A 25,675-nucleotide genomic window follows, 5' to 3' on the forward strand; every position below is an offset into this window, starting at 1 on the left:
CCTTTCGATGTCCTCCGTCAATCCCACCTGGTAAGGATCCCACACCGCGCAGCAATATTCTAACAGAGCACGAACGAGTGTAGTGTAAGCTGTCTCTTTAGTGGACTTGTTGCATCTTCTGAGTGTCCTGCCAATGAAATGCAACCTTTGGCTCGCCTTCCCGACAATATTATCTATGTGGTCCTTCCAACTGAAGTTGTTCGTAATTTTAACACCCAGGTACTTAGTTGAATTGACAGCCTTGAGAATTGTACTATTTATCGAGTAATCGAATTCCAACGGATTTCTTTTGGAACTCATGTGGATCATCTCACACTTTTCGTTATTTAGCGTCAACTGCCACCTGACACACCATGCAGCAATCTTTTCTAAATCGCTTTGCAGCTGATACTGGTCTTCGGATGACCTTACTAGACGGTAAGTTACAGCATCATCTGCGAACAACCTAAGAGAACTGCTCAGATTGTCACCCAGGTCATTTATATAGATCAGGAACAGTAGAGGTCCCAGGACGCTTCCCCGGGGAACACCTGATATCACTTCAGTTTTACTCGATGATTTGCCGTCTATTACTACGAACTGCGACCTTCCTGACAGGAAATCACGAATCCAGTCGCACAACTGAGACGATACCCCATAGGCCCGCAGCTTGATTAGAAGTCGCTTGTGAGGAACGGTGTCAAAAGCTTTCCGGAAATCTAGAAATACGGAATCAACTTGAGATCCCCTGTCGATAGCGGCCATTACTTCGTGCGAATAAAGAGCTAGCTGCGTTGCACAAGAGCGATGTTTTCTGAAACCATGCTGATTACGTGTCAATAGATCGTTCCCTTCGAGGTGATTCATAATGTTTGAATACAGTATATGCTCCAAAACCCTACTGCAAACCGACGTCAATGATATAGGTCTGTAGTTAAATGGATTACTCCTACTACCTTTCTTAAACACTGGTGCGACCTGCGCAATTTTCCAATCTGTTGGTACAGATCTATCGGTGAGCGAGCGGTTGTATATGAGTGCTAAGTAGGGAGCTATAGTATCAGCGTAATCTGAAAGGAACCTAATCGGTATACAATCTGGACCTGAAGACTTGCCCGTATCAAGCGATTTGAGTTGCTTCGCAACCTCTAAGGTATCTACTTCTAAGAGACTCATGCTAGCAGATGTTCGTGTTTCAAATTCTGGAATATTCCATTCGTCTTCCCTGGTGAAGGAATTTCGGAAAACTGCGTTCAATAACTCCGCTTTAGCGGCACAGTCGTCGATAACAGTACCATCGGCACTGCGCAGCGAAGGTATTGACTGCGTCTTGCCGCTTGTGTACTTTACATACGACCAGAATTTCTTCGGATTTTCTACCAAATTTCGAGACAATGTTTCGTTGTGGAACCTATTAAAGGCATCTCGCATCGAAGTACGTGCCAAATTTCGCGCGTCTGTAAATTTTAGCCCATCTTCGGGATTTCGCGTTCTTCTGAACTTCGCATGCTTTTTCCGTTGCCTCTGCAACAGCGTTGGGACCTTTTTTGTGTACCACGGGGGATCCGTTCCATCTCTTACCAATTTATGAGGTATGAATATCTCAATTGCTGTTGCTACTATATCTTTGAATTTGAGCCACATGTCGTCTACATTCGCATAGTCATTTCGGAAGGAATGGAAATTGTCTTTTAGGAAGGCTTCTAGTGGCACTTTATCCGCTTTTTTAAATAAAATTATTTTGTGTTTGTTTCTGATGGATTTGGAAGAAATGGTATTGAGCCTAGCTACAATGACCTTGTGATCACTAATCCCTGTATCAGTCTTGATGCTCTCTATCAGCTCTGGATTGTTTGTGGCCAAGAGGTCAAGTGTGTTTTCGCAACCATTTACAATTCGCCTGGGTTCGTGGACTAACTGCTCGAAATAATTTTAGGAGAATGCATTTAGGACAATCTCGGAAGACGTTTTCTGCCTACCACCGGTTTTGAACAAGTATTTTTGCCAACATACCGTGGGTAGGTTGAAGTCCCCACCAACTATAACCGTATGAGTGGGGTATTTATTTGTTACGAGACTCAAACTTTCTCTGAACTGTTCCGCAACTGTATCATCGGAGTCTGGCGGTCGGTAGAAGGAGCCAATTATTAACTTAATTCGGCTGTTAAGTATAACCTCCACCCACACCAATTCGCACGGAGTATCTACTTCGACTTCACTACAAGATAAACCACTACTGACAGACACAAACACTCCACCACCAATTCTGCCTAATCTATCTTTCCTGAACACCGTCTGAGATTTCGTAAAAATTTCTGCAGAACTTATTTCAGGCTTTAGCCAGCTTTCTGTACCTATAACGATATCAGCTTCTGTGCTTTCTATTAGGGCTTGAAGCTCAGGGACTTTTCCAGCGCAACTACAACAATTTACAACTATAATTCCGACTGTTCCTTGATCCAAGCACGTCCTGTAATTGCCAAGCACCCTTTGACATTGCAGCCCATCCCGCACTTTCCCGAGGCCTTCTAACCTAAAAAACCGCCCAGTCCACGCCACACAGCCTCCGCTACCCGTGTAGCTGCCAGCTGAGTGTAGTGAACTCCTGACCTATTCAGCGGAACCCGAAACCCCACCACCCTACGGCGCAAGTCAAGGAATCTGCAGCCAATACGGTCGCAAAACCGTCTGAGCCTCTGATTCAGACCCTCCACCCGGCTCTGCACCAAAGGTCCGCAGTCGGTTCTGTCAACGATGCTGCAGATGGTGAGCTCTGTCTTCATCTCGTAAGCAAGACCGGCAGCCCTCACCAAATCAGATAGCCGCTGGAATCCAGAGAGAATTTCCTCAGATCCAAAGCGACACACGTCATTAGTGCCGACATGTGCCACAACCTGCAGCTGGCTGCACCCTGTGCTCTTCATGGCATCCGGAAGGACCCTTTCCACATCAGGAATGACTCCTCCCGGAATGCACGTGGAGTGCACACTGGATTTCTTCCCCTCCTTAGTCGCCGTATCCCTAAGGGGCCGCATTACGCGCCTAACATTAGAGCTCCCAACTACCAGTAAGCCCACCCTCTGCGATTGCCCGGACCTTGAAGGCTGAGAATGATCCTCTGAAACAGGGCAGGCAGCTGCATCTGGCTCAGCCAGAGACAGTGCCTGAAACCGGTTTGTCAGACGCACCTGGGAGGCTTTCTGATCAGCCTCCGGGGACGCCTTTCGCTGCCTGATCGAGTAAAGATACACGACCACATAAAACTAGTCTTGGTAAAGGCTGATGTCAGATTGAGATTCATTGGAAACATCAGTAAAAAATGGTTCAAATGGCTCTGTGCACTATGGGACTTAACTTCTGAGGTCATCAGTCCCCTAGAACTTAGAACTACTTAAACCTAACTAACCTAAGGACGTCACACACATCCATGCCCGAAGCAGGATTCGAACCTGCTACCGTAGCGGTCGCGCGGTTCCAGACTGTAGCGCCTAGAACCACTCGGTCACCCCGGACGGGCAAACATCAGTAACAAATACAGTCCATCATCGAATAAAACAGCTTGCAAAACCCTCGCTCTAGCAGTAGTTTAATATTTCTCTTCAGTGCGGGTGCCGTACCATATAGGATTGACAAACGAGTACAGAAGATGTAATAATGATGAGTGCGTTTCGTTTAGTAAGCATGGAAGTGTCGCGAAGACGCTCATTTAACTCTAGTGGCAGACGCTACAAGAGAGCCATTTTGCATCGCAGTGTGATTTATTGTTTAAATTCCGAGAGCGGTCGCTCCTAGAAGTGTCAACCAGAGTATTACCTCCTCCTGTGTATCTCTCACGAGTATACCACGGAGGTAAAATGGGATCGATTCGAAAAAATGTTTCAAATGGCTCTAAGTACTGTGGGACTTAACATCTGACATCATCAGTCCCCTAGACTTAGAACTACTTAAACTTAACTAACCTAAGCACATCACACACATCCATGCCCGAGGCAGGATTCGAACCTGCGACCGTGGCAGCAGGGCGATTCCGGAATGAAGCGCCTAGAACAGCTAGGTCACAGCGGCCGGCTTTCCATGTCTCCCTTTAATCCGACCTGGCGCGGATCCCAAACACTCGAAGGGTACTACGTCCAGTAGTGCACTCATATGCGGTCTCCTTTACAAATGAGCCACGCTTTCCGAAAATTCTCGCAATAAACCGAAGCCGACCATTCGTCCTCCACGCCGCAGTACTCACATGCTTATTCCATTTCATATCGTTTTGCAACTTACTTTCAAATATGTAAACGACATGACTGTTTCCAGCAGGACAATACTAATGCTGTATCCGAACATCACGCATTTTAGTTTCCTACTCATCCGCATTAACTTACATTTTGCTACATTTAGAGCTAGCTGACATCCATCACACCAATTATAAATTTTGTCCAAGTCATCTTGTATCCTCCTACAGTGACTCAACTTCGATACGTTCCGTACACGACAGTATTGTCAGCAAAACCATAGATGCTGCCCACCAGTCCCTCATATCATTTATGTATGTAGAGAGCAACTGGGGTCCTATCAATCCTGACGGTAGCCCTGTCTCTGATGATGATAATGATGATGATGATAATGATGTCTACAATAAGCCCAGTGTTGACTTTGATTTGAATACTATGGATGCTTTTCAGACGGGCAGATCCAGAAACCATTTTGGGCTTTAATTCCAGTTGTTAGATGTCTATTGTTTCCCTGTTCTAACATCGACGTTGTGTGTTAAGGACCATCCTGCTCCCTTACTAGACATGCGCCTTTAAGAGAGACACGTAATGTAGTCCCACTGCTTTCCTTTTCTGCAGAATGAAATTAAGTCTTTATTTTCATAACTTCAAAAACTTTTTCTCCACGCTTTCCCCTTTGCTCCGTCTGTTTTTCTTTGCAGTGGGAAATTCCTTCCCATCCAGTGGCACAGATTCAATAACCGTTCTAGTGCTATGCTCTGTGCAAGGTTCACTCCTCAGGCAGCTTTTATTGTCATAACAGACACCCAAGACGAGTTATGGAATTACATTTAAGCCCTTCTCTCATTTATCAAAAATTTAATTGCGTATTGAGTGTTAATTGTTAATCTTTCGTAGCCGTCTGATGTGAGAACGTGCACTGAACATATCGTCGCTACGCTCTCTTAAGAGTACTAACTTAAGACTAAATTGTATTCTTCGTCTGTATGACGTATCCAAATACTCCAATATATCCAAAAACAATAAATGGAATATACTACTTGCCAGAATCCAGCCATTTACGGGTGAGTACGAATCCTCGCAAAAAGTCCGACTGTTTCTTCCACGATGGTCCAAAGTATAAAATAAGTCAATACATATTACAAAAATGGATGTGTGTGTGTGTGTGTGTATGTGTGTGTGTGTGTGTGTGTGTGTGTGTGTGTGTGTGTGTGTGTGTGTGCGTCAAAAAACCTCGCACCATGCTTGAAGTTTTAATACATTTATTCTTTACTACTGAGATTCTCTTACATTCGAGCCAATGTAAGGAAGTCCCGAACACCTGGCAGTTCTTTTGACAGCTTTGAACTGCGAAGCGCAAACAGTCTATAGAGCCATGAAGAGTCGTTTCCATAGAGCCGTTTGCAAAACTGCGTTGTAGACACGTGTAGCAGCTGTTCGGAGTCACGTTTATTAATTTAGATACTGTACTGAGACATTTCCACTTTATGCGTATTATTTTGAAGACTGTTTCATAACTTCAAAGCTGTTTTTGCGAATACATGGAAATGAAATTTTTTTGATACGTCACCGCGATCGCAGTTCATTTTTTGTTTTTGTTCCCAATAGAAAACTTGTAAAATGAATACGTCGGCAATGTCGGGTTTGTCAGCTAGTACCAGATATAAAAAAGTTCGTTTTTCTGCAAAAGTTGTATAGCAACACTGTATGAAGGTCGCATCAGCCTACATAGTGTAACCCTATAATGAATCGACCATACCGTATGACGTATGTTGGTGAGAAATGCAGATCTGATTTATACTTCATTCATTGAAACTTATTCTATTTTGCACATACTCCTGACGAATAAATGTAAGTATTTTTCCATGCTACACTTCTTCGTTTATTAAATTTCACGTCTTGGTCAGATATTTAATTACACACTGCTGGCCATTAAAATTGTTACACCACGAAGATGACGTGCTACAGACGCGAATTGTAACCGACAGGAAGAAAATGCTGTGATATGCAAATGATTAGCTTTTCAGAGCATTCACACAGGGTTGGCGCCAGTGGCGACACCTACAACGTGCTGACATGAGCGAAGTTTCCAACAGATTTCTCATACACAAACAACAATTGTCCGGCGTTGCCTGTTGACACGTTGTTGTGATGCCTCGTGTAAGCAGGAGAAATGCGTACCATCACGTTTCCGATTTTGATAAAGGTCAGATTGTAGCCTATCACGATTGCGGTTTATCGTATCGCGACATTGCTGCTCGCGTTGGTCGAGAGCCAATGACTGTTAGCAGAATATGGAATCGGTGGGTTCAGGAGGGTAATAACGAACGCCGTGCTGGAACCCAACGGCCTCCAATCACTAGCAGTCGAGATGACAGGCATCTTATCCGGATGGCTGTAACGGACTGTGCAGCCACGTCTCGATCCCTGAGTCAACATTTCAGCAGAATAATACACGACCACATGTTGCAGGTCCTGTGCGGGCCTTTCTGCATACAGAAAATATTTGCCTGCTGCCTTGGCCAGCACACTCTCCAGATGTCTCACCATTTGAAAACGCCTGGTCAATGGTGGCCGAGCAACTGGCTCGTTACAATACGCCAGTCACTACTCTTGATGAACTGTGGTGTTGAAGCTATATGGGCAACTGTACGTGTAGACGCCATCCAGGCTCTGTTTGACTCAATGCCCAGGCGCATCAAGGCCGTTATTATGGCCAGAGGTGGTTGTGATGGGTACTGATTTCTCAGGATCTGTGCACCCAAACTGAATGAAAATGTTATGTCAATTCTAGTATAATATATTTGTCCAATGAATACCCGTTTATCATCTGCAGTTCTTCTTGGTGTAGCAATTTTAATGGCCAGTAGTGTACAATATTTTACACACACTGACAGCGTAGAAGCCACAACAACACAAGACGGTGTCTGGCTCTTACGAGATCTGTCGTGGCACTACCATCTTACGCTATGGCACGGTGAAGCCGCAGCCAAATACGCGTTCCGCATCCCGTAGTGTAAGGGGCGCTCAAATAGTTCCCGTTTGGGGTCGCTGCTGCGGCGTAGCGTGGCTCGTTGTGGATCACCGACATGTAGACTCGCACGTCCGAAAGACACCAAAGCCACACTAAGTGGCGTTCGTGTCTTTCCGATGTGCAATCTATAAATGCGGAAATGCGAAAGCACCAACGTGCTCTTATTCTTTTCTTTGCTGCCGAAGGAGAAACACCGTTAGACATCCACTGGAGAGTGAAGAATGTGTGCGGGGTAGTACATCTGTTGAAAACCACCCTTGTGTAATGTTGCGCCAGGTTCATGATAACTCACGTCCCCACATCGCAAATATCGTAACGCAGAAGTTAGGCCAACTCAAGTGGGAGGTACTCGAGCACCCGGCCTGTAGTACGGATCTCTCCGCATGAAGCTTTCGGTCTGTTAAAAATGCTTTGAATGGTCGACAGTTCCTGTCGTACGGGGATGTGCTGCAGGCAGTTTTACGGACTTCTTCACGCAGCAGGACCAGGTGTATTACCAGACGGTTATCTACAACCTGCTGCGTCGGTAGGATAATTGCCTCAATGCTCACGAGGATTTTGCCCAATTGACAAAACGATTCTGCGCCGCACAGTCTTTGAACGGAAACTTCCTGTTCGCCCCTTATACTTAAAAAAAAGTCTTCTGTGCCAGACAGATGAGAATTTTCGAAATATATGAAGTTTTCAAATGTATATTTCTTAAAATTAGAACGTCTGTGCTGGTGGCGTCAAGGCTGCCATAGGAGCGTAAGCACTGCTAGGAATTTCTCCATATATTCTCAGTGTTAAGAACACGTACTATTTTATACGGCTCTTCTTTAATGGAGCCCCAGTATGTACCAACATGGGACAAGATTTTACTGTCATCAAGTATTACTTTGAGTTTGTTTATAAGACTGTGCTTTCCTCAGCAGCTGCTAATTTCTCAAATTCTCGATTTCTAATGAGCCGTTGGAGTTTTGCGCAGCGGTCGGACACGGTACTAATGGACGGACGGATGTAATTGCTTCTGAGCTCGTAAGGAACCTCATAGACTCCAGAGATACTGAAGCCGAAGTTGCCATTAATCGGGTGCAGGATCTCGCCTATGATCATAGCTTATTGGAATGTAATCCTTATGCCTCTTCTTCCTAGGACCGTGCGGGTATAACCTCCGTAACGCGTTGAAGCGACCTCTCGTTTCTCAGAAGATGCTGAGAAATCCGCCTAATTGTTTACATTCATACGGGAGCTATGGCTTTACTAGATCAGGCGTTGGCACAGCCTACAGGAGCAAAACCTAGGGATGACGTACGTCGACGAATTACAAGGCGTTTATGGGCTACAAAAGGCCACCACAGTAACAGTCAAGGGTACAAGTCGCTCCTGACTAAACGATGGTGGTGATCATCGCAATCTCGAGTTTTTACCGACATTTGACGAGTCAACAAAACCGAGAATGTTTTTTACTGGATTATCGTCGCCAGAAACTTCATCCGTGGCCCCTCCCGCTGGAGGTTCGAGTCCTCCTTTGGTCATGGATGCGTGTGTTGTTCTTAGCATATGTTAGTTTAAACAGTGTGTAATTCTAGGAACCGATGACCTCCGTAGTTTGGTCCCTTAGGAATTCACACACAACAAACTTCATCCTCAGAATCGATATGTTATTGGTAACACAACAGATAATAGTACTGAACAGCATACTACAGTAAAGACGCATTATCCGAACATGATGAGCACATTATTTTAATGAGGTTTTTATGAAACATTTTAATATGGAGCAACAACCAGACAGAGTGGCTCTGATATTTACACAATGTAAGTAAAACCTCTGAATGTGTACATTGTAATTCTTATTCTATGGTTTTCGGTAAGTTACTGAATGGCGTACATTGCTTAAAACAACGAGTTTTATACATTTTTCATATCTACTTACGATAGGTGGTGACGTCTATTACACACTTAATATTCAGATAGTCCTATTTAATGGGGAATCAATCGACTATTAAAAGTCACCAATGTTGGACCCACCAGTGCAAAAGGAGTGGGTAGTATTGTCTTGTCAACGGAGAACCAATGACAGTAGAATATGTCGGTCAGATTCGTTATTGGATGTCAGCTGAGTAGCAAATCCATTAGAACATTTCAATTCCTCTAAATCTGACAAAGTCGACTGTTGGTGATGTGATTGTGAAACAGGAACGCTAAGGAACAGCCATACCTAAATCAAGACGTCATGTACTGATGTGCAGGGACAGTCGGGTTATGGAGGGTAGTCATAGAAAGTCGTATTAAATCAACGAAAGGAATCACTCATGGGGTTCAAACCGCTACCAGCACTCCAGCCAGCGCACTGAGTGCGCATAGGGCGTTAAGAAGGTTACGGTGCAGTGTTCGAATACTTCCTTATAGGCCATATATTTCTGTTGTCAGTGCTAAGCGACTATTGAGGTGGTTAAAGAGAAATCACTGGATACTGAAGTGACAGTGGACTGGAAACGAGTGATTCGGAGTGATGAATCACACCAACCCTGTGGCAGTTCAATGGAAGCGTTCGGGTTTGTAGTGCCAACAGTGACGTACAATGTATGGAGGTATTTTTTATAGTTTGGGTGTGTTCTCCTAACTGCGCTTAACAAAACGCTCAGTGTTGAAAGACACGAATACATTTTGCGGCACTGTGTACTGAATATAATGGAAGAACGTCTTGGTGATAATGATTGTTTGTACCAGCATGACAATGCACCCCGTCATAAAGCAGCACCTGTGAGACAACTGTTTGTTGTCACTAATATTCCTGAAATGTGGAAGTAGGCTGTTTAGGTTTTTATGCTGGTAACGCCACGTAGCGCTCTGTAGGAAAATCACTGACAGTGCTGTGTGAAGTCTGTGGCTGGTTCGACTCATTGTTGGAATATTCGCTTGTGTAGTGTTGGGTAGTTGGATGTGAACAACACGTTGAGATGTCAGAGTTTTGAGAGGTTGCTATAAGCGGACGATCTGGACGTGTGTCCGCCAGAGAAAGGAAATTTGTAAAGATGGATGTCATGAATTGATAGATATATATACGGTGACTTTTGAACACTATTAAGGTCAATTCACTGTTTGTTCTATATCAAAATCTTTCATTTGCTAACTATGCCTATCAGTTGTGAGTGCATTCAGGAGTTAGGATTTATTATATTTATTTATATTTAGCTGGTAGTATTGGCGCTCGCTGTATTGCAGTAGTTCGAGTAACGAAGATTTTTGTGAGGTAAGTGATTCATGAAAGTTACAGGTTATTGTTAGTCAGGGCCATTCTTTTGTAGGGATTATTGAAAGTCAGATTGCGTTGCGCTAAAAAAATATTGTGTGTCAGTTTAGTGATGATCAGTATAAGTAAAGAGAGAAATGTCTGAGTCCGTTAAATTTTGCTCAGCTGTGTGAAAATCAAATAACGTAGAAGTTTACCTGCACAGTCATTCATAATTTTCTGAGGGGACGTTACAAATGGACTGATCTTCCCATAGTCCAGCCTGAATCCAATGGAACATTTTCGAGATTAGTTAGAACGTAGACTTCGTCCAGACTCAAACGACGAACATAACTACCTTCTGCGATTTCTCCTCTTGAGGAAGAATCGTATGCTTCTCCTCTACATTCAGACAACTCATTGAAAGTGTCCCCAACTGACATAAAGGCGAAAGGTGGGCACATCACATACTTGAAATCCGTTAATAGCTGTTCAGATGTTTTTGATAGTACAGCGAATTCCATTTAGTGGCTAGAAGCTGTTTCCCAAAAATCGTATTCCATTTTCTATTTGCGATAGTAAACAAATAAAGTCATTTGTTTCTCTCCGAAACACGACACGGCTGGTGCTATCAAAATTTACAATTCCAAATTTTGCCTGGTTGGGCTACTGACGTCAAGATCTTGACGAGGAAGGGAACACCCGACAGTACGGTGGTGAAAAGTCATTGCTGAGTGTGCATCTGGCAATGGGGCATCGATGCAAGTCTTTCCTGAGGACGCCGGCCGTTGTGGCCCAGCGGTTCTAGGCGCTTCAGTCCGGAACCGCGCTGCTGCTACGTTCGCAGGTTCGAATCTTGCCTCGGGCATGGATGTGTGTGATGTCTTTAGATTATTTAGGTGTAAGTAGTTCTAAGTCTAGGGGACTCATGACCTCCGATGTTAAATCCCATAGTGCTTAGAGCCATTATTTCCTGAGGACGATTGCGGACTTCCGTGCTGTGTTTCCTCGCTCCCTGTCTCACTTACAAACCATTCCAAAGGAAGGCTGGAAGGGAAAGAAGAAAGGCTGGTTAACTGTAGATTTCGAGTAGATTTCGAGATCGTTACTCGCATATCATTCTATGACACTGTCTAAGTACGGGGTCGTAGCTTACCCGCGGAAGTTTTCAGGGAACCATCCCGGCATTCGCTCCACAACCTGGTAGCAATCTGAGCGCCGCCCTCCCAAATATGACTCAAGCTCTCAGGTCACTCCGCCATCTCGTTCGGTGCATGCTGTCGGTTGACAGTAAGAGACTTGCGGGTCCTGGAAGAAAATTCAATTGCAACTGCTTTCGACTGATATTATACGACAGTATATTTCTCTTTCATATTGCATCGAAAGATCCTTGTACAATCCATTTTACGATGTACGGAGTGTTTTCGCACTTTCCACAAAACTGTTTTCGTTCCAATACCGTTAGCACGTGTTCGTGTAATCTATAGGAATTCTGGAAGTGGTTCGTAGATTGGTTCCAGGCGAGACGACATCGGCGCTGGTCGCCTTCTGGGGCCATAAACAACGCCGGGCCAGCCAATCTAGCCTCGTGATTGGTTTCTCTCTTCGAGCCTGGAAGAGGCACGCTGTATGGGCTCAACACTGCTCTCTAGAAAACAGCGCCTTGGAATGGCATCTCAGTAGACTCTAATTTAAAATTCAGTGGCAGCTATAAGAAAAGCCAACGATCGGCTATTTCATATTTTCATAGAAAAAGGGAGAGTGTTATCTCCTTTTTACTGTAGTCTTTACATTAAGGCCACAGTTCGTCGCTGACTGTTGCTTCATGTTAGACATTTAATAGAACACAAATGTTACTAGCTGAAGAAGAAGGAGAAGTTTATAAACACATCGATTATATCAAATGGTTCAATGGCTCTGAGCACTATGGGACCTAACACCTGAGGTCATCAGTCCGCTAGATCTTAGAACTACTTAAACCTAACTAACCTAACACACATCCATGTCCGAGGCAGGATTCGAACCTGCGAGCGTAGCGGTCGCGCGGATCCAGACTGAAGCGCATAGAACTGTTCGGCCACATCGGCCGGCCGATTATGTCAGAATCAGGTTTGTTACAGAATGTTTCGCTCATTCCGCAGCGGAATGTGCGTTACATTGAAATGTACTGACATAAGAGTAGTGCCCCGGCGAAAGGTAATATTATGGGTTGGCGAACTGATCAGCATACAGTTTTACACAGTTTTCACCTGCCAGGAAGTTGCATCATATAGCATTTTCCATTCGCAGTGACAATAGATTAACTTACATTCATGTTATCTTTTAATATGCGGTCAGAAAATTAATCCGATGCGTCGCCGGCAGCGCCTAAACACGGGCGTATTTATATTACTCTGTCTGTCTGTCTGTCTGTCTCTCTCTCTCTCTCTCTCTCTCTCTCTCTCTCTCTCTCTCTTTCTTTCTTCCCCCTCTCCCCCCCTCCTCTCTCTCTCTCTCTTTCTTTCTTCCCCCTCTCCCTCACACACACACACACACACACACACACACACACACACACACACACACACGCTCTTCCAGAACAATACTGTCTTCAAACTACATCGATAGACAAACGGATCGAACAGATCAAACGGGAAGTGTAGAACTGTGTGCCAGTAATAGATAATTACGTTTCCAGGTGGATGGCGTCCCTTGAGCCCAGAAGCAACCTTTCTTTTTGTGACGAGAAATCTCGACAACGAAGAGCCGTCAGACGAAATGAAAACTTCAAAGCACATGAAAGTACGCCCCATCTGTCTGTAAGAGCTCACTACCGCTATCCTGCCTGTATGACCGTAACGGACCGTATACTTTCCCTCAGAACGCAGACTACATCTATCAGTATCGACATTTGCACAACCTCTGCCACAGGATGTAGTTTATCTCGTGTCTGGGAAGCGTAATTGCCTTACAGTGCAATAAAAAAGTCGATGCGGGCGTGTTTGAGTGTTGGTGATATCTGCCTTACAGCGATGACTGCAATCTTGTTAGGCGTTTCCATGGTGACGGTAGTCTGAAAGTTTACACTGTTGAGGTTCATAGTGATAAGACTCCAGGTCTGATGATTTTGAGCATCAGTGGACACAAGTGCCTCCTATTTTATGAGCCACACGCTTTGCATACTACGAACTCTACCGGTCCAGTAGCGTCTAGTGGGTGTATCACCTGGAGACGACTGGCTCACACACACACACACACACACACACACACACACACACACTTCCCTGCCTCAGTCACTTTTAATAGTACTGTTTAGTTTGAAAGGACACGATCATCGCACACGGTGACATTATCTAGTGACAACCCATTGCTAAACATTACTTTGTGAGGGTGGTATCTGTTCTTTCGGACATTTCCGAAAGGACAGAAACCATTGGTGATTTTGCAGCTCTCGAAGAATGAAATTGCAATGAAATCCAGACCTTTAGCTGCTTACAGGCGTTGATAAATATCAACGGCGACAGCTGAAAACGTGTGTCGCGACTGGGACTCGAACCCGGGATCTCGTGCTTGCTACGCATAACACTGATCCGATGTGTTTGTTCTTTTTGTTGTGCTAGTGGGATTAGGTGACGATAATCTGGACAGAAATTTTCTGTCAGTTACACTCCTACAATTTGTACTTGTACATGTCAAATATTCAATGAAATATTCTGTTACAAATGGTGCGAAAATACATTCCGACTTCTGACATACTGAACAGAAACAAAAATAATAACATCGCTTATAGACTACCACCCACAGAAGACATAGACCTGTTTAGGGAGTGAGCGTAGCATACTGTGCATGTCGACATCATCAGGTGGTAAACGTCATGTGACTTACGTAAAACGTTGTGTTACAGTTTTAGAAAATAGCCAAAACTTTATGTAGTTCTATTTTTACACTTTTTTTTTACTAGCAACAACAGCGAGTAATTCCTGCTGCAACGAATTCAAATCGTAACACCGGTCAGTGAAAAGAATAACGTTTACGTTTTACAGAAAATAGCACAAACTCAAGTGACAATGCGGGCCGTAACATTGGCAGAAAAAGTTCTGAATGCTCACGCCACACATATTCCTAGTCTATGACACAAACTACGGAGCTATGTTTATACTGGGGTCAAAGGTGACTGTACTGGTAAGATACTGAACTTCAACATAAATATTGCTATAGGCCCAGGAATTTCTCCAAGTCAGCGGTGGACCCCACATTAATGACATTGTGAATCCTTACCTAGAATTTAAAAACTGTTTTCGCGTATTAAATACTGTAGACAAATATTACGAAATGGATTTATACGAAGAACTTGATAACTTCATATACGGCAAAAATATGGAAATATGTTGTTCAGTGATAAAGTAGAAAGTAATAACTTTTTTTTCTTTCAAAACCTTCTCTCCGCTAGATTTTCTGTTTCAGTCTCACCAGTAACACCAGTGCATTTCTTCACACTTTCCTTAAAAATAAATTAGTATTTATCCACTAATGCAATATTTTCTCGTGACTTCTGTAAGAAAAACATTCATTCTGTACTAAAATTTGTCGGAATGTAATTCAACTATAACAGCAGTCATCTTTGACTCCAGTAAAAATATAACCCTGCGGCAGTGTAAGCACTGTTATAGTTTTTGTTTACTGGTCTACGTGAAAGATATGGGAATGTATATTCACAACGTAAATAATTAATGAAACTTCCTGGCAGATTAAAACTGTGTGCCCGACCGAGACTCGAACTCGGGACCTTTGCCTTTCGCGGGCAAGAGCTCTACCAACTGATCTACCGAGGCACGACTCACGTCCGGTACTCACAGCTTTACTTCTGCCAGTACCTCGTCTCCTACCTTCCAAACTTTACAGAAGCTCTCCTGCGAGACATGCAGAACTAGCACTCCTGAAAGAAAGGATATTGCGGAGACATGGCTTAGCCACAGCCTGGGGGATGTTTCCAGAATGAGATTTTCACTCTGCAGCAGAGTGTGCGCTGATATGAAACTTCCTGGCAGATTAAAACTGTGTGCCCGACCGAGACTCGAACTCGGGACCTTTGCCTTTCGCGGGCAAGATCTCTACCAACTGATCTACCGAGGCACGACTCACGTCCGGTACTCACAGCTTTACTTCTGCCAGTACCTCGTCTCCTACCTTCCAAACTTTACAGAAGCTCTCCTGCGAGACATGCAGAACTAGCACTCCTGAAAGAAAGGATATTGCGGAGACATGGCTTAGCCACAGCCTGGGGGATGTTTCCAGAATGAGATTTTCACTCTGCAGCAGAGTGTGCGTTGATATGAAACTTCCTGGCAGATTAAAACTGTGTGCCCGACCGAGACTCGAACTCGGGACCTTTGCCTTTCGCGGGCAAGAGCTCTACCAACTGAGCTACCGAAGCACGACTCACGTCCGGTACTCACAGCTCTACTTCTGCATGTCTCGCAGGAGAGCTTCTGTAAAGTTTGGAAGGTAGGAGACGAGGTACTGGCAGAAGTAAAGCTGTGAGTACCGTACGTGAGTCGTGCTTCGGTAGCTCTCGTTCGGCGCTAGCGGCCGTGCGGAGCGGAGGTCCGATACTTCCGCCTGTGCGGCGTGTGCGAGTGTTTGTTTACTTGTGGACTTAGTCTGCGCGCGGGCTAATAACAACGATCATGGCGAACAAGTACAGAAAAACTACATTACGATTCAATTTCTGCAAAGACTACGAAAGACCAAAGGCTTTAGCAGTGGAACGATTCATACGTGAGGACGTCAAGATACCGCCAAACGATATTGTCGGAATTCATCTATCCATCGTTAGTCCCACGGTGTATGTTAAGATGGTAAATGACGCGGCGTGTGAGAGAATTCTACAGGCGACAAAAGCAGATCTCCGATTTTGCCATAGTGACGGGAATGTCGGCACGGTAACTGTAGAACATGCTGGTCTGGGTGTACGCACAATACGTGTTTTTGAGCTGCCATTTGAGCTCCCGGCTGACGAAGTTATTGAGGCTTTTAAGCCATACGGCACGGTACATGGTCACACAGCAGAACGCTGGACACAATTCGCCACGTACCCCGTGCTTAACGGAGTGAGACAGATCACTATTGATCTTCAGAAGCATGTACCGTCCTATCTGACAATTGGTGGTTGTAGGGCGGTGGTGATTTACGATGGGCAACCACGTACATGTTCTGGCTGTGGCCAGGAGGGACACCTCAGGTCGAACTGTATGCAACGGCGGATTACGCAACTGCCTTCAGATGTGCGGGAGCCGTCGCCAGAGATGACAGTACTACCGATCACCTATGCCAAAGCCCTCACTGCGTCCGCTGATGACCGAAAGGACACAACCCCGGTGGAAGTTCCCGATGGCACTCTCCGAAACCTTGTAGCAGACGTCGGGATGACAGAGGATGCTGCTCCATCGAGCATACAATCTACGGCGACAACATCAGTTGACACCGAACTCCTACCAAGCACACCGATAGTACACGAAGCAGTTCCAGCCACTACGGATGCTGTTCCGTCTGGAACGCACTCTGTGACGACAACATCAGTTTCGACCGAACTCCCGCCAACTACAACGATGGTACTCGAAACACTTCCAGTTCCTACGGATGCTTTTCTGTCGGGCAGCCGTGATTCCCTACAATCTGAGGACACGGAAGGAAGATCACGCAAACAACGTTCCCCGAAAAGGAGGAAACGGCGTCGTCGCACGACATCTCCTAGGGATGACTCCCCTTGCCACGACGACGATGCGCCTGTGGAGCAAGACGACACAACAGCCTCTACGAAGCAGGATGAGGCAATGGAAACTGTTCGATCAGACCCGCAGCGGTCTGTCACATTGACGGTAGCGGGACGTGGTGATGCTGAAGAGGAACCACAACCAGTTGGCTCTCCAGACGCAGATGCTGTGGCTATGGACACGAATATATCACTGCCTGCAAAGATGTGGTATGACGATATTGAGGAGGCGCCGGACGTCATACAGAGGCAGCCGGCACTCACAAAGACGGCCTAGTAATTGCTGAAGGTGAAGAGAGAGGGGCGAGAGAACGTCTTCTAACTCAGCCCCCAGCGCCGATGCAGGGAGATATTGTTGCGCCTCGACAGAGTGGGATTCAACGCCATGCGAACCGTATTGCGACATTAAATATAAATGACGTGCGTTCACCAACCAAAATACACCTACTGAAGGAAACGATTTGGGCATCTGATGCGGATATTGCTTTGCTGCAGGAAGTCCACATAGCTGCACTCCCACACATCGCAGGCTACCACTCCTATTCGTCACATGGAGATCACAATGGGAGTGGGGTGGCAGTTTACGTGCGAGATGGCTTCCCCGTGGAAAACGTGTGTTACCTTCCGTCGGCCAGGGGAATGGCTTTCACGACGTTTGGGACACGCATCATCAATCTTTATGCACCGTCGGGAAACAATCGGCGGCGGGAAAGGGCGCGATTTTATGCAGAAGATATTGCACCACTTTTCCATGGACGTTATGAATGTGTAATAATTGGTGGAGATTTCAACTGTGTTCTCAGGCAGAAAGACCAATGGCCGCAAGCAAACATCAGCCAGGAGTTGCGAATCGTTGTCAGCGACCTTGTACTTAGTGACACGTGGGAATTACGACATGGAGATGCACCGGGATACACCTATGTGACAAGTCATTCGGCGAGCAGATTAGATCGCATTTATATCTCACGGGCTCATGCAAATGATGTCCAGGACGCGGAACGCTGGCCATTGGCATTTTCCGATCACAGCGCTTACATCTGTACGGTGCTTCTTCCCCGTAGAGAGGTGTGGAACAGCAAGGCCCCGTGGAAATTAAACATTCAACATCTACATGAGCCCGAATGTCGTCAACGGATCCTTGAGACATGGACGATGTGCGAGCGAAAGGTTGGAAGGTATGCGACGAAGCTTGATTGGTGGCTGACTTGTGCTAAACCGGCGCTTCGCCGTACGTTCATCTCATATAGCAGAGAGATGGCCGAATGGCGCCGCCGTACGACCGATTTTTATTTTGCAGCGCTGCGCGACCTGGACGATGGTCCGCCGGGACCGGACGTCTGGATCGAACGCAAAAGGATAAAAGCCAAACTAGTGGCTTTAGCTCGGAAACATCTTCAGGGAACCATGGTGCGCGCCAGATGTCACGATACGATACGACACGAGATTCCTTCCATGCACCACATCGTAAATGAACGAAAGCACCGACGACGTGTTTTGGTACGGGAGTTAATTACCCGCGAAGACCGAAGAGTGACGCGTCAAGCGGACATTGTCTCTGCATTCGTTGACCATTACCAACACATCTATCGGGAGGAAGCAGCCCGTGTTGATGACCTCGCACGTATAGCCACATACGTCTCCCGTACACTAACGGTGGAAGACGCTGGAACCTTACTGGAAGCTATTAGCTGTGAGGAAGTACATGATGCGATCGCAAAGGGTGCGTTGAATCGCTCCCCAGGCATTGATGGACTTCCTGCTGAATTTTATCGAGAATTTCGCAACGAAATGGCACCGCGATGGACGGAAATGTACAACGAGTTGTTAAATTCCGATGCGCCTATTTCACCGGCTTTTATGGAAGGCCTCTTGGTGCCAGTACATAAACCGAAGCCAGGAATTACGGTCACACATTATCGCCCCATCACCCTGCTTAATGCAGACTATAAGATCTTTGCACGGATGCTAGCGTCCCGATGTCGTATGTTAATTCGTAGCGTTCTCTCCCCAGAAAAGACGACACCGGGTGGATCGGTGAATGTGCAAACAGCTACTGGCGAATGCCGTGATGTAATAGCGCTGGCGGAGGAGTGCCGGCTTAAAGCGGCGATGGTGGCGGTTGATTTTGACAGTGCTTTTGATAAGGTGCGCCACAACTATCTGTACGCTGTACTGGAACAAATGGGATTTCCAGACTGTTTTACTGGTCTCATTAGAAGGATTTATGAGAGCGCACAATCCTTGGTACACGTTAATGGGCGTATAGCAGGGCCCATTCAAATTCGACGTTCCATTCGCCAGGGCTGCCCTCTTTCGATGCTGCTGTTCGCGATAGCGTTGGAACCATTAATTGGGAGGCTATCAAATTCTCTTTCTGGGGTGGAACTGCGGGGCTACACCTTCAAATGTCGTGCTTATGCGGACGACCTCCTGCTGCTCGTTCGTTCTGAGCAAGAGGTGAAGACGGTCCTTGAACTGTTGTCGGACCACAGTGTGACGGCGGGTAGTGCAGTGAACATGAACAAATCGGCAGCAATGCCGGTTGGAAGGGGCCTTACGCCGGAAGAAATCAGTCCGTTTCCTTATGTGCAACGATTCCGCTATCTCGGCATAGACTTTACCTCATCTGTGAAACATACTGCGGCAGTTAACTACCGACGTATTTTACAGACAACACGTACCATGGTCCGCCAACATCTCCTACGACGCCTTGATCCTTTGCAGCGAGTCGAATATCTGAACACTTATGTGGTTTCTCGAATGGTGCATATTTCGCAGATCCTGCCCCTACCACTCACGCTCGGGCATCGACTTCAATCAGCACTAGGCTATTTTGTGATGATTGGGTCGCCCCTCAAGGTGCGATACGCAACGCTCACGCTCCCTACGGACAAGGGGGGACTCGGACTTACGAATGTTCGCTGCCGAGCGACGGCGCTCCTTCTAGCCACGATGTACAAGCAATGGCGTAGCGGGCGTGATTCCCTTACATCCCGCCTACTGGATCTCCTAGTCCCAGCGTCCCTCACACCTCCGGTGGCGGTGGGCAACATTACGCCACATTTTGAGCATGTATCAACATTTATCGTGGAACTTAGTTATATCAGAGACGAGCTTCCGCGCACGAGACCACCATGCGCGAAGGATTTTTATGTTTGGCTGCTACGACGGATAAGTCGTAATGTCATTGAACTGAAACACCCCACGTTGCATTGGCCGAAGATTTGGAGACATGTGCACCAAAAATTCTTTCCTACCTTCGTTCGGGCACTGTGGTTCTCTGTCACCTGTGGCAAGTTCAACACCAACCAACGACTCCATGCAATTGGACTAGTGGACACTCCACTGTGCCCGCAATGTCGCCAAGTGGATGACGACCATCACCGCTTAACTTGTATCGCGGTGGAGGACGTATGGCTCCTAGGACGACAGATGGTGGCTTGCTACCTCCGTGTGACCCCGCAACATATTACACCTGCTTCCTTCTTACATCCGGAGAGTGACTACTTTCCAGCGACTAAATCACAGTCGATCATCTGGGTCAAAGGTTGGACGATCGCGTACCTCTATGGGGATGCTGCCAAGTCGCGACTCGACTTTTGGTATTTCTTACAGCAAGCCCACTATGAGGTTCATAGGTGGTCACACTATCGGAAAACCTTTGCCAACTATCTTCAGGCAGTCTTCCTCGACCCCCCACGCAGTTGGGATGTGCCGGGTGCAGTCGGTGTGCACATTTGACAGCTGATAATGAACCTCACGCTTCTCTCAACGCTCCATATGTAATGCACATACTATACCATGAAATGATCTACATGATCTACATGTTCCTTTTAACAGGGTGATTGTGGAAAATAAATAAATATAATAAATAAAAACAACATCCCTGTGTCCCTGTTCCTTTACATTTTGTGATTTGTTGTACAATAATTTTCTTTTGTTTTTGTTTTTGCAGAGGATGCATTTCATTTCGTGTTTGCGAACTGCACAAAAAAAAAAAAAAAAAAAAAAAAAAGTTGGTAGAGCTCTTGCCCGCGAAAGGCAAAGGTCCCGAGTTCGAATTTCGGTCGGGCACACAGTTTTAATCTGCCAGGAAGTTTCATATCAGCGCACACTCCGCTGCAGAGTGAAAATCTCATTCTGTAAATAATTAATGATTATATCATTGAATATATGACATAAAACGCACAAAAAGCGTTGGATCGAAATTCGCGGCAAATATATCGGCAGATTTTTGCCACCTAACCTCACAGGCGCACACAAGAACAATAACAAAATCGCACGTGTGGCATATGTAGTCACAGAAAAAACAGTATAATTAATAAATGGATGCATTATGATGGCTGCCTGTTGCTCTGCGTTACCAAACTATTCATTTCTATTCAACGTGACTAAAGCAGAAAACTGCGTTGTTTATGGAATTCATAAGACTTATTTACAGTCTACTACATTTATTTGTCTTTATTGACGTTCCATCACCCACTTAACTAAGTGGACCGTTTTTTTATACATTACATTTGGCTCAACCAGATTCATATTGTACGCAGAAATTTAAGTTTATCATGTTTCCTACGTTGTGAAGGCAGTCCTAACACATTTGTCTAAACGAGGATAGTTAGAGCAGCCAACGTTTATGACGTCAAGCTTATGGAGGTCACGACTGGTCAACAAAGTAAGATAGTTTATTTGCCTGGGTAAATGAATACATGTTACTAAGGTGTGCCTCCTTGAGATCGGAGTATAGGCGTTCTGACGTTGACACACATATTTGAAGTACAACTTACTCGAATTTTGGTATACTTTAAACGTTTCTAACAGTGTTTTATGAAGAAGACTAAGCTTTTACAGAGCATGCCCGTAAATGCGTCATACTGACTGAGCTGAAGAATTAAAATTTTAATGGAACACCTGTTACTAATATTACGTGCTCCTTTGATGTGTCCTATTGAAGAACCTGAAAACTATGAATAGATTCACAGTAGGTTTGTAAGTAATTTCCTTTGTGACTGTTGTACACTCGTTCGTATTACATAGTTCTTCTGCTTCGCTGAACACTCGTTCGTACCCACTCCATATGGATACATATAAAAGATGGTTCATCAGTGAATAGAGCCTGTGTAATCAATCGGTGATTAAAAATAACGAGCCGAGAATGTCTTGAACTCGGTTATCATAGAAAGGTTCAAGATATTTTGAGGTTATGTCCGGTGTACTTTTGTACCAAAGGCATCATGGTAGAAATTCTTTGCAGGTATTTGTAGAACTACATTTTAAAGCAGCTAGAAATATTTTCTTCTGCTTCATCACTGTTTTGTGTGACATATTTTCAGTGTTGTTTATTCACAACGTCCTTATTGAATTCTCCGAAAGGGGCATGGAGCGGAGGATGCATGCCCTGTCCACCGACTCCGAGGTCTGCACACGTGGAGCTGAGGTTGCAAGCTGCGCTTTCGTAGGGCGGCTTTCGCACTGCCCGTGTACTTTACGGTTTAGCACGTCACGGCACAAACAGTCGCTTCGTAACGCCTACAGTACACAGGATGCTGTATTGTTAGATCAGAGGTCACCAAACATTTTCATAGTGGGCCGGATAACTGACGAAATGAGGAACGCAGGCCGCATCATCATTCTGTACACGGTTGTGAAAACACCACAAATAATCCTGATTTGGCTCAAATGGCTCTGTGCACTATGGGACTTAACTTCTGAGGTCATCAGTCCCCTAGAACTTAGAAGGACTTAAACCTAACTAACCTAAGGACATTATACACATCCATGCCCGTGGCAGGATTCGAACCTGCGACCGTAGCGGTCGCGCGGTTCCAGACTGTATTTCCTGAGTTAATAACGAGCATCAAAACGGATACAGGTATTAGTGAACACAGGGTTGTCATAGCGAGATTGAATATTATAACCCCCAAATCCTCCAAAAACAAACGAAACATATACCTATTCAAAAAAACCGATAAAAATTCGCTTAACGCCTTCCTGAGAGATAATCTCCACTCATTCCAAATTAATCATGTAAGTGCAGACCAGATGTGGCTTAAATTCAAAGAAATAGTATCGGCAACAATTGACAGATTAATACCAAATAAATTAACAAACGACGGAGCTGAGCATCCTTGGTACACAAAACGGGTCAGAACACTGTTGTAGATACAACGAAACAAACAAGCCAAATTTAAAAAGACACAAAATCCCCAAGACTGGCGATCTTTTACACAAGCTCAAAATTTAGCGCGGACTTCAATGCGAGATACTTATAACAGTTTCCACAACGAAACTTTGCCTCGAAACCTGGCAGAAAATCCAAAGAGATTCTGGTAGTACGTGAAGTATGTTAGCAGCAAGAAACAATAAGTGCCTTCTTTGCGCGATAGCAATGGAGATACTATCGAAGACAGTGCTGCCAAAGCAAAGTTACTAAACACAGCCTTCCGAAATGCCTTCACAAAGTAAGACAAAAGTAAATATTTCAGAATTCGAATCAAGAACAGCTGCTTACATGAGTAACGTAGAAGTAAATATCCTCGGAGTAGTGAAGCAACTTAAATTAGTTAATAAAAGCAAGTCTCCTGGTCCAGATTGTATGCCAGTTAGGTTCCTTTCAGAGTCTGCTGATGCATTAGCTCCATACTTAACAATCATACACAACCGATCGCTCGATGAAAGATCCATACCCAAAGACTAGAAAGTTGCACACGTCACACCAATATTCAAGAAGGGTAGTAGGAGTAATCCACTTAATTACAGGCAAATATCATTAACGTCGATATGCAGCAGGTTTTTGGAATATACAGGGTGAGTCACCTACCGTTACCACTGGATATATTTCGTAAACAACATCAAATACTGACGAACTGATTCCACAGACCGGACTTGAGGAGAGGGGCTAGTGTAATCGTTTAATACAAACCATACAAAAATGCTCGGAAGTATGTTTTTTTAACACAAACCTACTTTTTTTAATGTAACCACATTAGTTTTGTTAGCACATCTGAACATATAAACAAATACGTAATCAGTGCCGTTTGTTGCATTGTAAAATGTTAATTACATTCGGAGATGTAACCTAAAGTTGACACTTGAAACCTCCGTCGTTCAGTTGCGTGTTGTAACAAACACGGGCCACGGTCGGCGAGCAGCATCTGCAGGGACATGTTTACGATGACGACCGTGTTTACGAGTGTGGCTGTAGTGCACTGTTGTGGTTTGGTCTAGCTGTCGCAGTGTCCGCATGTAGCGCTTGCTGCTATTGTTATCCTGCATTCGTCTCCGCACGCAGACCAACTGTAGTATACCGTGTTACCAGACGTCTGTGATAGTGTAGTGTTGTAGGAACTATGACCATGGTGTATTCGAACTCTGAAAAGGCGGAGATGATACTCATCTATGGCGAGTGTCGACGAAATGCAGCTGAAGCCTGCAGGGTGTATACAGAACGGTACCCGGACAGAGAGCACCCAACGTGCCGCACATTGCATAACGTCTACCGCCAACTGTATGCAACAGGTATGGTCGTAGCACGCAAACGGGTCCGTAACAGGCCCGTCACAGGAGAAGCGGGTGCAGTTGGTGTGTTAGCTGCTGTTGCCATGAACCCACACGAGTACACGGGACATTGCGAGAGCCGGTGGACTGAGTCAAAGTAGTGTCATGCGCATACTGCATCGTTACAGCTTTCACCCGTTTCATGTGTCGCTACATCAGCAATTACATGGTGATGACATTAATCATCGAGTGCAATTCTGTCAATGGGCATTAACAGAGAATGCGTATCAGTTCTACCTGTTTACCGATGAAGCGGGTTTCACAAACCACGGGGCAGTGAATCTACGGAACATGCATTACTGCTTCGTGGACAATCCTCGCTGGCTCAGACAGGTAAAGCGACAGCGACCGTGGACTGTAAATGTATGGTGCGAAATCATTGGCGACCACCTCATTGGTCCTCACTTCATTGCAGGGGCCCAAACAGCTGCAACACACATCGCGTTTCTACAGAATGATCTGCCAACGTTGCTCGAAAATGTCCCACTGGAAACGCGTCGACGTATGTGGTATCAGCATGATGGTGCACCTGCACATTCCGCAATTAACACTAGGCTGACCCTTGACGGGATGTTAGACGGGCGTTTCATAGAACGTGGAGGACGCATAAATTGGCCAACCCGTTCTCCTGATCTTACACCTCTGGACTTCTTTCTGTGGGGTACGTTAAGGGAGAATGTGTACCGTGATGTGCCTACAATCCCAGGGGATATGAAACAACGTATTGTGGCAGCCTGCAGCGACATTACAGCAGATGTACTGCGGCGTGTACGACATTCATTACGCCAGAGATTGCAATTGTGTCAGCAAATGATGGCCACCACATTGAACATCTATTGGCCTGACATGGGACACACTCTATTCCACTAGGTAATTGAAAACGGAAACCGCGTGTGTACGTGTACCTCACGCCTCATGGT

This window comes from Schistocerca gregaria, chromosome 1 (assembly GCF_023897955.1).
Source record: "Schistocerca gregaria isolate iqSchGreg1 chromosome 1, iqSchGreg1.2, whole genome shotgun sequence".
Lineage (NCBI taxonomy): Eukaryota > Metazoa > Arthropoda > Insecta > Orthoptera > Acrididae > Schistocerca > Schistocerca gregaria.